The following is a 10,259-nucleotide window of genomic DNA, read 5'->3' as shown; positions in this document are numbered from 1 at the left end:
CTTGTCAGATGCGTTAAAGGAAATGTTCCTTGCCATGGGAATGAGGGCACATCACTTTCAACTCACTTGGGGAAAACAAGTTTGACCCTGCACCCCATGCTTCCCCAAAGTAGCTGAACATCTCTTTCAGGTTGTTCCAAATAAGAATCAACAATAATAACAACTTTACAAAAAAACCCAAAAACAAACCAGCAAAATGAAACAAAACAACCTCCATAAACGTAAAACCCACAAACATACGTTTTGACCATACAGTAAAGATAAAATTAAGTCCATCCATGCATCCATCCATCCATGCAGTTACAGAAGACTCCATTTTCATAGCATCTAAATACAAATAAGGATTCAGGTCATAAAAAAAAAGATTGTTATTTTCTTTTAAATTAAATTGCCATGTTGGAATATGTAATTTTCCCTAGTCTGGGCTGGTCTCCCCTTGCATTAGAGTCAAGGGAAGGAGACAGTAATATTCAAGAGCAAGACAGCGACACTCACCTTCAATAATTGTATGAGGTCAGGATGTACCCCCACTGCAGTCCTGCTTTTCTCAAAAAGCTTGTAAAGGGAACCTAGATGACATACTTGTATTAAACCTTGCTTTTATAAGCTAATATTAAATGGGGTGAATCCCCTCCTTTAGCTGAAATTTATGTATTTCTTCTGTAACCTCCACATCACTAAAGGGCATGCTGGAAGTGTTAATTCTTCAAGCACCAGACATGTCCAGATTTTTCAGGGTGTGTTGGATTTTGTAGCTTCTGTGCCACAGAGGAAAGATGCTGGGGAACTGGGAAGTTCAATGTTTTCCTCTCCAACCAACATTAAGGAAAAAACCATAATTGACCCTAAGGTGTTCATGTACAAGTTGTGGGGGTTCTTGCTCAGAAAACCCAAGGTTACAGAAGTCACTGGATTTCATTAGTCTGGATGCTCAGTATTTGGCCTTCATTAGCCATCTCCAGCCAGACGAACTGCAAGCTGATTTAGGAACAGGGGTGGTAAGTCTTGATTGCAGGGCTTGTGTTCCAGCATTAGACAGAACTTACCTTTAAACTCCTGGTTTTAGACACTGGACTGATGAGAATTGGGGGGTTTTTTGTTTGTTGGTTGGTTGGTTGGTTTGTTTATTTGTTTGCTGCTTTGACATTACAGTATTTCCATGTTTTACATGGGCTAGATGAAGTGTATGAATTGTAACATAATTTAGTATTTCTGCTGCTAATCCTGGTTTAGCTGTGACACAGACAAATCTGGTATTAAGCAAAGAAGTTGTTGCATAAACACACCAAATTCTGCCTCTCTTCCTTTCACTGGACTCAGAAATTGACACCAGAGCAGTCAGTTAGAATATGCAATTTATACTGCAGGCTATTTAAATGTTTTAAAATGGGAGCGTTCATTACTAATGCCTTCTCTAACCTTTTATTCAGGGTGAGATGCAAATAAAGCAGTGACTGATAAAGGGAGACATGAAAATGAATATGTATGTTTGCATAAGCTGTATTTCTTTGCTGTTGTGGAACAAATTCTGCTCTTAGTCCCATTTAAGCATCCACTGCTGATTTGAGTGTAGTTATGAGCATGCAGCTGAGGCCAGGATAAATCCTTACATCTATCTATTGAGTGATCGAACCATATTTATTATGGATCCCATTTCCATATGGAAGTGAAGCAGGCCTTGATCTCAAGGGCAGGCTCTGCAGCCTTGCCACTACAGCCCCGTGACATGATACGGGTATAAGCCTCACTCCAGTGGGTGCTCATGTTGGCTACAAAGGGAAAAAAGTCCCATGTGCCTCTGCAAAATCCTGGGGAAGAGTCAGACACCAGCAATTAGAAACCTGTTATTTTCTTTTAGAAAGTATTTAATAATAAATAGAAGTGCTAAGCTCAAAAAAAGCAGGTTGAAGATTCATAATCAATTTTGTCATTGCTTTTCTTTCTTATTGGTAGGAAAAAATTACTCACTTTTCTCCCACCCTCAGATAAGACTAGGCTTTTGCACTCTATTAACCCCAGGGACTAAAAGATAGACTGTTTTCTAACAGGTGAATTTGTGCTAGATAGCATTACCACAAATGCCAAGTCATTAAACATGTAATTGGATTTTTTTTTTTTTTTTTCTATCTTAACTTTTCTACGTTATAAAGGATCTTTACAAATTAATGACAGAATATGAAGCTGCCCTGAGAGCTGTTTGCCCATTAAAAACAGGCATGAAAAACTCCTATCCCCATCACATAGAGAACTATCCCACCAATTTGCAATTACTTCTGCCACTGACAGTTCACTGGACTGTTAAGTTATATTCGGCACCATGCTGCTTAAAGTAGTTAAGTCAGGCAGGTATTTCCTGCTTTTCTTCTTTCTTTCTTCTTCTTATTTCTAATTTTTTTCCCCTGATTGTGAAGCAATTAAGCTATGTCAGTAATGAAACAGCAGAATTTTAGTACTATAAAGACACAGTTATTTTAAAGATGGATCCCTGGAACTCACTGAGTAAATGTGCCTAGCACCCTGATACAAAAATGTTTCTCTGAGTCTGTTCAGGACCTCCAATAAAAGCCTGTCCTATGTCATTCACAGATATAGAGAGGCAAGAAGCCTTAGTAAAAAGCTAAAGAACTCACTTCTGCATCAGATAATGACAATGATAATGTTAGTGTTAATGGTAATTAGGAAAAGGATTCACTGTGGCTTTTTTTCTGCCATTTTATGAAAACCTTCAATTGAAAATGCAGTAAAAGATTAAAAAATATCCCTTATGTCAAGAGCTGGAAACAAAAAAAATCTAAGGCTTTAGAAGCTTTTTGATGGGAAAATCTAAGTGACAGTTGTGTTAGCTTTACTATTAGGTGGTCTAGCCTTTAAACAGAAGTTTTAATGGCATTATTGGGAATTGAGTATGTCAGTGAAGCACCCTGTGTCCATGGATACCCCTCTATGAGTTAGAGCTATTGGGGCAGTTGTGTTCTGTGCGCTGTGTGTGGTTTTACTTCTCCCTGACCTCATCTCCTTGAGGTCCTTGTGATGTATCTAGTAAGGCATCTGCTCTTTGTAGGTTGGTGATTAAGTAACACACAATTCAGAAAATTGTAATATAGAATTTCTATGTTTCAAGTGGTAATTAAGGGAATGATTTAAGAGAATATTTATTAAATAGAAAGTAATCCATCTCAGCATGGCCAAGGGTGAGATAACCAAGATGTAAATGGACTTTATAAAAACTTTGTGTCGAGTGTGGGCTTTCCGTCAAGGTTGCTGGTAGGATTCCTTTTGAACCAGTTCTGTGGTATCACTCATGAGCTTAGGAGGAATTGTAACTTAGCAACTTCTGATTTAAAAAGAGAGATCATCAGTTATTATTGAGGGAGGGGAAAAACCTGTGCTTCATAGAAGTTGTGTGATGTCTGTGAATCATTACAGTGATGCAACTACAGGAAAGGCAAGTACAAAAAAAATCTAACAGTAACTTACAGGCACTAATGGCTACAAAAAGACAAATTCAAAATGGAGTGGCTACAGAGAAGAACTATTAAAATTAATAGGGGAATATAGAACTTATTTTATGTGGAGACATTAAAAGAGATTGGACTTTCAAAAAAAAAGGGGCAAGACCAAGGCAGGAGAGTAATAGTATTCCTGTATAATTATCTTTCCTCATGGGAACAAATAGTTTCCAAGTTAAAGAAAAATGATGAAAATGCAGATAGGTGCAGATAAATTGCATATCTGGGTGCAGCTGTCCTCTGGACAGAGAGTGCTGGGAACACCTATGTGCAATTTTGAAGCATCCTCTTTGAACATCACTGTGTCTTTACAGTACCTCCTTTACCACATACACTCCATGTATATATTTCAGTGCATCCTAATAGATGTCTTTTTTATAAGTCTGAACTCCAGTAGGTCTCTCAAGTAGATTAATGCTGAGATATTGCTGGATAAAGTGGTGTTTGTAGTGGAAACAGCAACTCGTTCCACACTGGCCAGGTTTACAGGATGTTTAATTTGCCAGACTTTTTCTTTCTCCGTCTTCAACTCTCTCACTGCAGTCTGGTTTGATATTTTCAAAATTTATCTTGGCTCTCTGATTCTGAGAACTTAGTTTGGCCCGCCCAACTAAACAGGAGAAAATAACCAATGCTTTAAGGTGGTAAAATGCACTTTCTCCTCTCACCGTTTTTCTTTTCCTTTTATGCTGTTCTCACTCATTTCAGTTCAAAGATCTCCAGGCAGAGGTTTGAGTTCAGGTATTCTTTCATTTTTTAACCTCATACTTATTTACACTAGTGTGATTACAAGGTGGAATGTATTACTAAACCAATGGGAGATGATTTAACACCCCTTTCCCGGGTTTGGAATGATTTGCCAAGACTAATAATTTCAGAGAATTACTGTTTTAACTGCTCATGCTCCATTCAAGCACTCCATTGCTACTCTGCAGAGCTGTATACAAATAATATAATTTTATAATGAGTGGAAAACCTCCTCCTCCAGCCTGTAAATTAATAGTTGAAATTTACTCTTGAGCAGACAGCTCATGTCTGGGCCAGTTCACACCTGGTATCACTTCAGGGCTTGTGTGAAATTCAGGCAGGCCATAGGCTTTGTGCTGGGTTTTTAAGCAAGGTTATTTTTACTCTGCATCGAGCAAGTGCAGTCATATGTTTCAATAAGGGACTTACCCGTTAGCATGTGAAAATGTTACTGCTAATTTTACACCTTGAAAACAAATCAAGGTTTCACAGTTCGAAAGCAGAAACCAACCAACTATAAACTGTCAGATTGACTGTGATCTCAGAATTGAATAGGTCTATTTGTTCTAACAAACAGTTAGGCCATTAAATTGCAAAGCCTTCCAGTGTTTGTCCAGGTAAATAAGGACACATCCAAATTGATTATCTGTTGTTTGGAGGTAATGATACGTAATAAACTATTTGCTCTGGGTAACGTAACAGAAATGTGCTGTAGGCCACAGACGTGCCATATCTTCCCCTGTAAGAGCAGGAACTATCCACTAGCTGTAGTCCAGGTCTCCACATTCCACCCTCCTGCCCTCCCCACCCCTGCAGGCAAGATGCATTTGCCTGATGAAACAAATGTGTACATTCTTCTCGCTCCCATAACCCTGTGTGATGCCCCTGCTTCTGCTGATAGGGATTTCTCAGAAATCTGCATGTGGGTACATCGGCAACTCGCAGAAAAAGACTTCAGGGACATTAAGTTTGATCCTGTTCTTTCTGGTGTCATTATACTCATTTGAAAAAAGAATATCTGTCATCACAGATGTCAGATCTACTGGCTGCCCAGCAATAAGTCTTGTGCTTATGTCAAAATGTCTCCAGCAGAATTTCTAGGATGAAAATTCACAGCTCAACATTAGGCAGCAATTTATGATGTATGATACAAGCAGCATGAGCAGTATTCTATCAGGAAAAGGGGGAATCTCTAAATTTTGTCAAATGGAAAGTAGTTAAATGATGCTTTTCTCAGTTAGGAACTTAACTGACTTTTTAAGCTGTCATATAAGAATTCTTTCCATGCACATATTCTTAGTATCTCCAGAGTTAGACTATGGTTATATGAAAATATGGCTGAAAATCTCATTGTTGGGGAGAGGGCATAAGCAGCTGGGACTGAGAACCAGGGGCAGAAACATTTTCCATCAGCAGCAGGACCTTCTTTATGGGATCCTGCTCCATCACTTGTGACAAACACCAAATTGAATGTTTGTGGGGACAAACTCAGAGAGGGTAATAACCCGTGCTGAGGCAGTGTGAGAATGATAAATGTTTTATTGTCTTTATTTTTCTCACATCACTTGCCAGTTAGACTTACAAGGTGAAATTAGTAACCTTCTGTGGTGGAGTTTGTCTTGCCAAATTTTAGCTGACTGAAGTATTGAGTGGGATATTGTGTGTAAATAAAACACTTGAATTTAGACACCTAGAGATGTTTATGCCCAGGTTGGTGTTTGAGCTGTCCTTACAGCGCTGCCTGTGGCTCCTGAGGAGCTGCTGGAGCAGAACAGCCGAACAGAGTCCTGGAGCCTGGAACAGCACCATCCCCTCACTCTAGGAGCTTCACTGACTGATGGGTCTCATGGCACATCAGCAGAGCAAAGCATGCAAGGACTCAGCTCATCTTTCTTAATTTTAGACCCTTTTAGCTGCTGTGGTACCCTCCTGCCCTGGGCTGCCAGTCATGCAGAGGAGAGTCTCTTGAAGGCTCTTTATGAGGAGCTTGACCATCACTGGAGGTCGATGGCAAGGAACATGACCTGTATCGATGAGCAACCTTTAGAATCAGGGAGAAGACAGGTGTCTTAAACATTTTCATTTAATCTGTCATAAATGTCTATTTTAGAATGAGACAAAATCTAATTTCTCCCAAACCATTGTTTAAAGGGGACTGACTGTGATTACTTAATGGACATTTGGAGCCTTGTGCTGGAAGAGAATCACATAGATTTGGTGGAAAAGAGGAGGTCCCCTTTCCCTGTTTACGGTGTAACTTTGCTGATATCAGGAGGGCAACACAATGGGTACGTTTAACCAATGTCCACTGACATAGAAAGCAAGATAACTAATCAAACAAGTGAACCAGGCTTATCTCTCAGCGATCGTGTAACAGATGGCAGGCAATATGGAAAGGGGAACACACAAAGAGAGATATTATTATAAGATAGGTAGATAGCGGGAGCAGGACTTTCAAAAATAATAAATGGCTCAAATTGAAGGGCAATTCTCAAATGCATATTCAGAGACATATGTGTTGAACTCTTAATGGAAAATCTTAAAAATAAAAAGGAAATGCAGGATCATGTGTTGACATTTATTTTCTATCTGTAAAAGGAAAAAAAAACACATAGATTTTTCTTGAGCCCTCTTTTCTCTGAAGTTGCTAAATATTGCGGTGGAACTGAGATGATGTAAGTAAAAAGACATGAAGATTTTCTTCCAAAAAAGGGAAAGAATAATAAATGGAAGAGTATTTATTTTTATTTCAGAAAATGATAGCACTAGTTAATCTCTTAAAAGATGAGAAATCTGAATTAAAAGACCTTCCAACAACAGAAATGCAAATATGTTTGTAACCACTAGATGGTACTTAAAGCACAGGGTTGGGATGAGTTGCTCTGCTGTGAGATGTGCAATGAGGGTATCTGCGTCAGAGCTTAGCAAAGTCGAGGTTGGTTTTATTTTTTCCATATCCAGGAGGAAGGGGGGGAAAAAAAAGAAAACCCGAAACTAAATCTCTTCTGTGCCTTTTTTTTGACTTAAAAAAGAAAAATGGACGTGGCAAAAGTGTTTCTGATTAGATTGGTACAAAAAGATGATGCATTCTTTCTGGATGAATCAGGAGATATGAGGTTCTGTCACTCTTTAGATATAGACCTGAAATACTAAGCTTAAATTTATAGCCTCTTGAATGAGCCACAGGACTCTGTTTACTCATAGAGTAGAATTGGGTGCAGTTCCAGCAGTTCTTCTGTGTGATCAGTTACTTTATCACCTTGATCAGTTCAGAAGATACAATAACTCTCTTTTTTAATACATCCTACTACAGTAGATCCTTTATCAACCTGCTTTGGATTTAATCACACTTCTGGGTCAGGAATCCTCTCCCCATCTGTCTCTTTCACATACATGCGAGCACATGCCTGCCCAGCCATAAATGCCTGCATGTTACTTTTTGATTTTTTTTGAAATTTTTACATGTTCCGGAGGAAAGGCTGGAAGAGATAGGGACCAGGTCCAAAGAAGCGACTGCTCAATTGCAGCAGCCCTGTTTTTCCCATTCTAGTTTCCAGACACAACAATCTATTTCCAAAAGGAACTAGGAGAGGAATTTCCATCTATAAGAATGATATTTCAGTGGCTACCTGGAAATTTAAAAGTTTATTTTGCTGCAGATTTTGGACTTTCAGTCTGACTTTATAGCATGAACTCAAACATGTTGTTCTCTTTGTGCTGGGTAACCTCTCCCATTCGGTCCCAGGCTCAGTAGTTTAATCTGGTGCTTTGGTTTGGCTTCATTCCTCACATAAATTTTTTACAGCAAAGAGTAGCACTGGAGAGGTCAGTGAGATTTTCCAGGAAATCATGAATAACAAATGTCTCTCCATGGTTCCTCCCGATGAACACCCTGCTGTGCAACGGGGAGCATTTCTTCCTGACCTCTTCTGCCTGTAAGCTGTCCCTGGAGGTTTGTGGATCGATATTGTTGCTCAATGTACATGCAAAGGTTAGGCTGATTCTTATTCGCTAAAAAAAAAAAATGCCACTAGGTCTTTTCTAAGAGTATCCAAAACGATTTGTCTCTGAGCTATTCTGTGTCATTGAGCTCTATACTCTCCAAATATTTGCTTGGTGTCTCTGATTATCCAACAACAACAACAAAAACCAAACCAACCAACCAACCAAAAAAAAAAATGCAACAACAACAACAAAAATAAACCCAAACATTCCTGTGATATCTTTATACAAACAACCATGAATGACAGTAAGGTTGGAAACGTGCATCTAAAAATGTTATAAAGTGTTAAATGATCCAGAGAGTAGGGAATTACTTTGTTACCTAGGCCTAACTTTTCTTTAGGAAGGGTCAGTCTGTGTCTGTTGCTTCATATTTCTTTACCTGTCCATAGCAAACTTCATCACAGCAAACCAACACCTTTGGGTCCGATCTAAAGCTCCTTGAGCACAGGACAAGTTCTCCTGGAGGACAAAGTCCATTCATTAGTTTATGGCAGCTGCTGTGAGCAGGAATTTTCACAAAAACAAAGTTTCAGGAATAACTCTAGCATTGATCTCATCACTGAGATTTGCTCTTGCATAATATCTTTGCACCAAAAGGTTTGGCTTTGGTAATGAGACGTATGAAACTTTTGAATGTGAGTTTTACCCTGCACTTCCTGATTTTGACCAGCTGTTTTCTGGGAATTACTTTTTTCTAGCATGAAGGTTGCTCAGAAGTAAACTTCTGGGCAGTTTTTATTTTGTTCCATGGTGTTTTATGAAGATGCACCCCAGCATCTTTAGAAGTCTCACACTGGTTGTATCTGTTGGCCAGTTGCATCCTATAGCATCAAGAGGGTAAAGGAGCTGCACCTGGCACAAGCATGCTGAGAACACTTCTGTCTTTCTTGCAGTTGGTAACATCTGGTTTTTTTAGTTGCAACTTTCCTCCAAGCCCCTGAAATTCCTTTCACATATTTGTTCCAAAGCTGCACTGCTCTGAGCTCATCCATGGAAGTATTTGCCATTTCTTTTTCTGAGAGAAAATCCTATCTGTTCCTGTCTGTCTGCTCCATCTGCCTGCCTGATCTGCTGCTTCATAATCTGGAAGAGAATACCTTTTGGGTTGTTTCATATATATTTGGTAACCACTGCAGAGCTTTGCTGGAAGGGGCCAAACTCCTCCATGATGGTGAAACTTCACTGAATTCAGGTAGGTGTACAAGATGAATCAGATCTTCCCTTGGGACCACTCCAGATACAAAATGTGTAGATGTGTGTGTGAACAGGCAGAGATGGGGAGGGGAATCAGAAGTAAGGTTTTGCAGAGATTGTTCCAGGACGATAGTAAATCATACACTCACTCCTGCACTGCACAGAATGTGCTAAAGGAGAGCAAGAAAAATGAAGGAATACACAATTCTGCCCACTTCAGCAGTTAGGCTTTTGTTAGAATACTCTTAAGCAATTACAAAGCTGCCAGGACTGTGTTTAATTAAATATGTAAGTATCAGTACAAAAAATGCAAGCAACACTTACATCATGCCTACAAGGTCTTATTGTTCTGTTTATTTTTTACAGATGGATATTTTTTCAGGAACAAACTTGTGAAATGTTGAGAGAGAGAGAAGAATGTAGAGGGAAGTAGTAAAAAGAAATATGGATCCTACAGGAAAAGTGGCAGTGCTTATATTTCAGAGAGGCAAACAAAGTACAGTGCATATGTGACAAGGAAGTATGACTTGAGTTCCCTACTTAAGGCTTCATTGAAATTGCCCAGTACTTGAGAGAAAACAGATGACAGAGTAATTAGAGATGGTGCATACAATCTATCAGTCACAGTCTTGAACTTCCTGTAGCTGATTGGAATGACCAGATTATTTTTTACGAGTAGACCATATATTTGGGGGGGAATGGGGAAAGGAGGAACATAGCTGAGCACAAATAATACCTCTTTATTTGCCTAGAATCATAGAATGGTTTGGGTTGGAAGGGATCTCAGAGAATATCTAGTCTCTC

The 10,259-nt window shown here is 39.2% G+C and overlaps 1 long non-coding RNA gene across 3 annotated transcripts in view; it reads left to right on the top strand.

The window, feature by feature from the left end:
* LOC108449710 overlaps positions 1 to 10,259 on the top strand; it is a 49,113-nt gene that overhangs the window by 7,461 nt on the left and 31,393 nt on the right. The window contains exon 3 of one of the 3 annotated variants that reach the window (XR_001865980.1): positions 9,230 to 9,453. The exons of the other annotated variants lie outside the window; for them this stretch is intronic. This is a non-coding gene — a long non-coding RNA (uncharacterized LOC108449710). The remainder of the gene's footprint in view (positions 1 to 9,229; positions 9,454 to 10,259) is intronic. 3 annotated transcript variants of the gene reach the window in all.

The sequence above is a fragment of the Corvus brachyrhynchos genome, unplaced genomic scaffold (assembly GCF_000691975.1).
Source record: "Corvus brachyrhynchos isolate BGI_N302 unplaced genomic scaffold, ASM69197v1 scaffold139, whole genome shotgun sequence".
Classification (NCBI taxonomy): domain Eukaryota; kingdom Metazoa; phylum Chordata; class Aves; order Passeriformes; family Corvidae; genus Corvus; species Corvus brachyrhynchos.
This window is presented reverse-complemented; position numbering and strand designations above follow the sequence as displayed.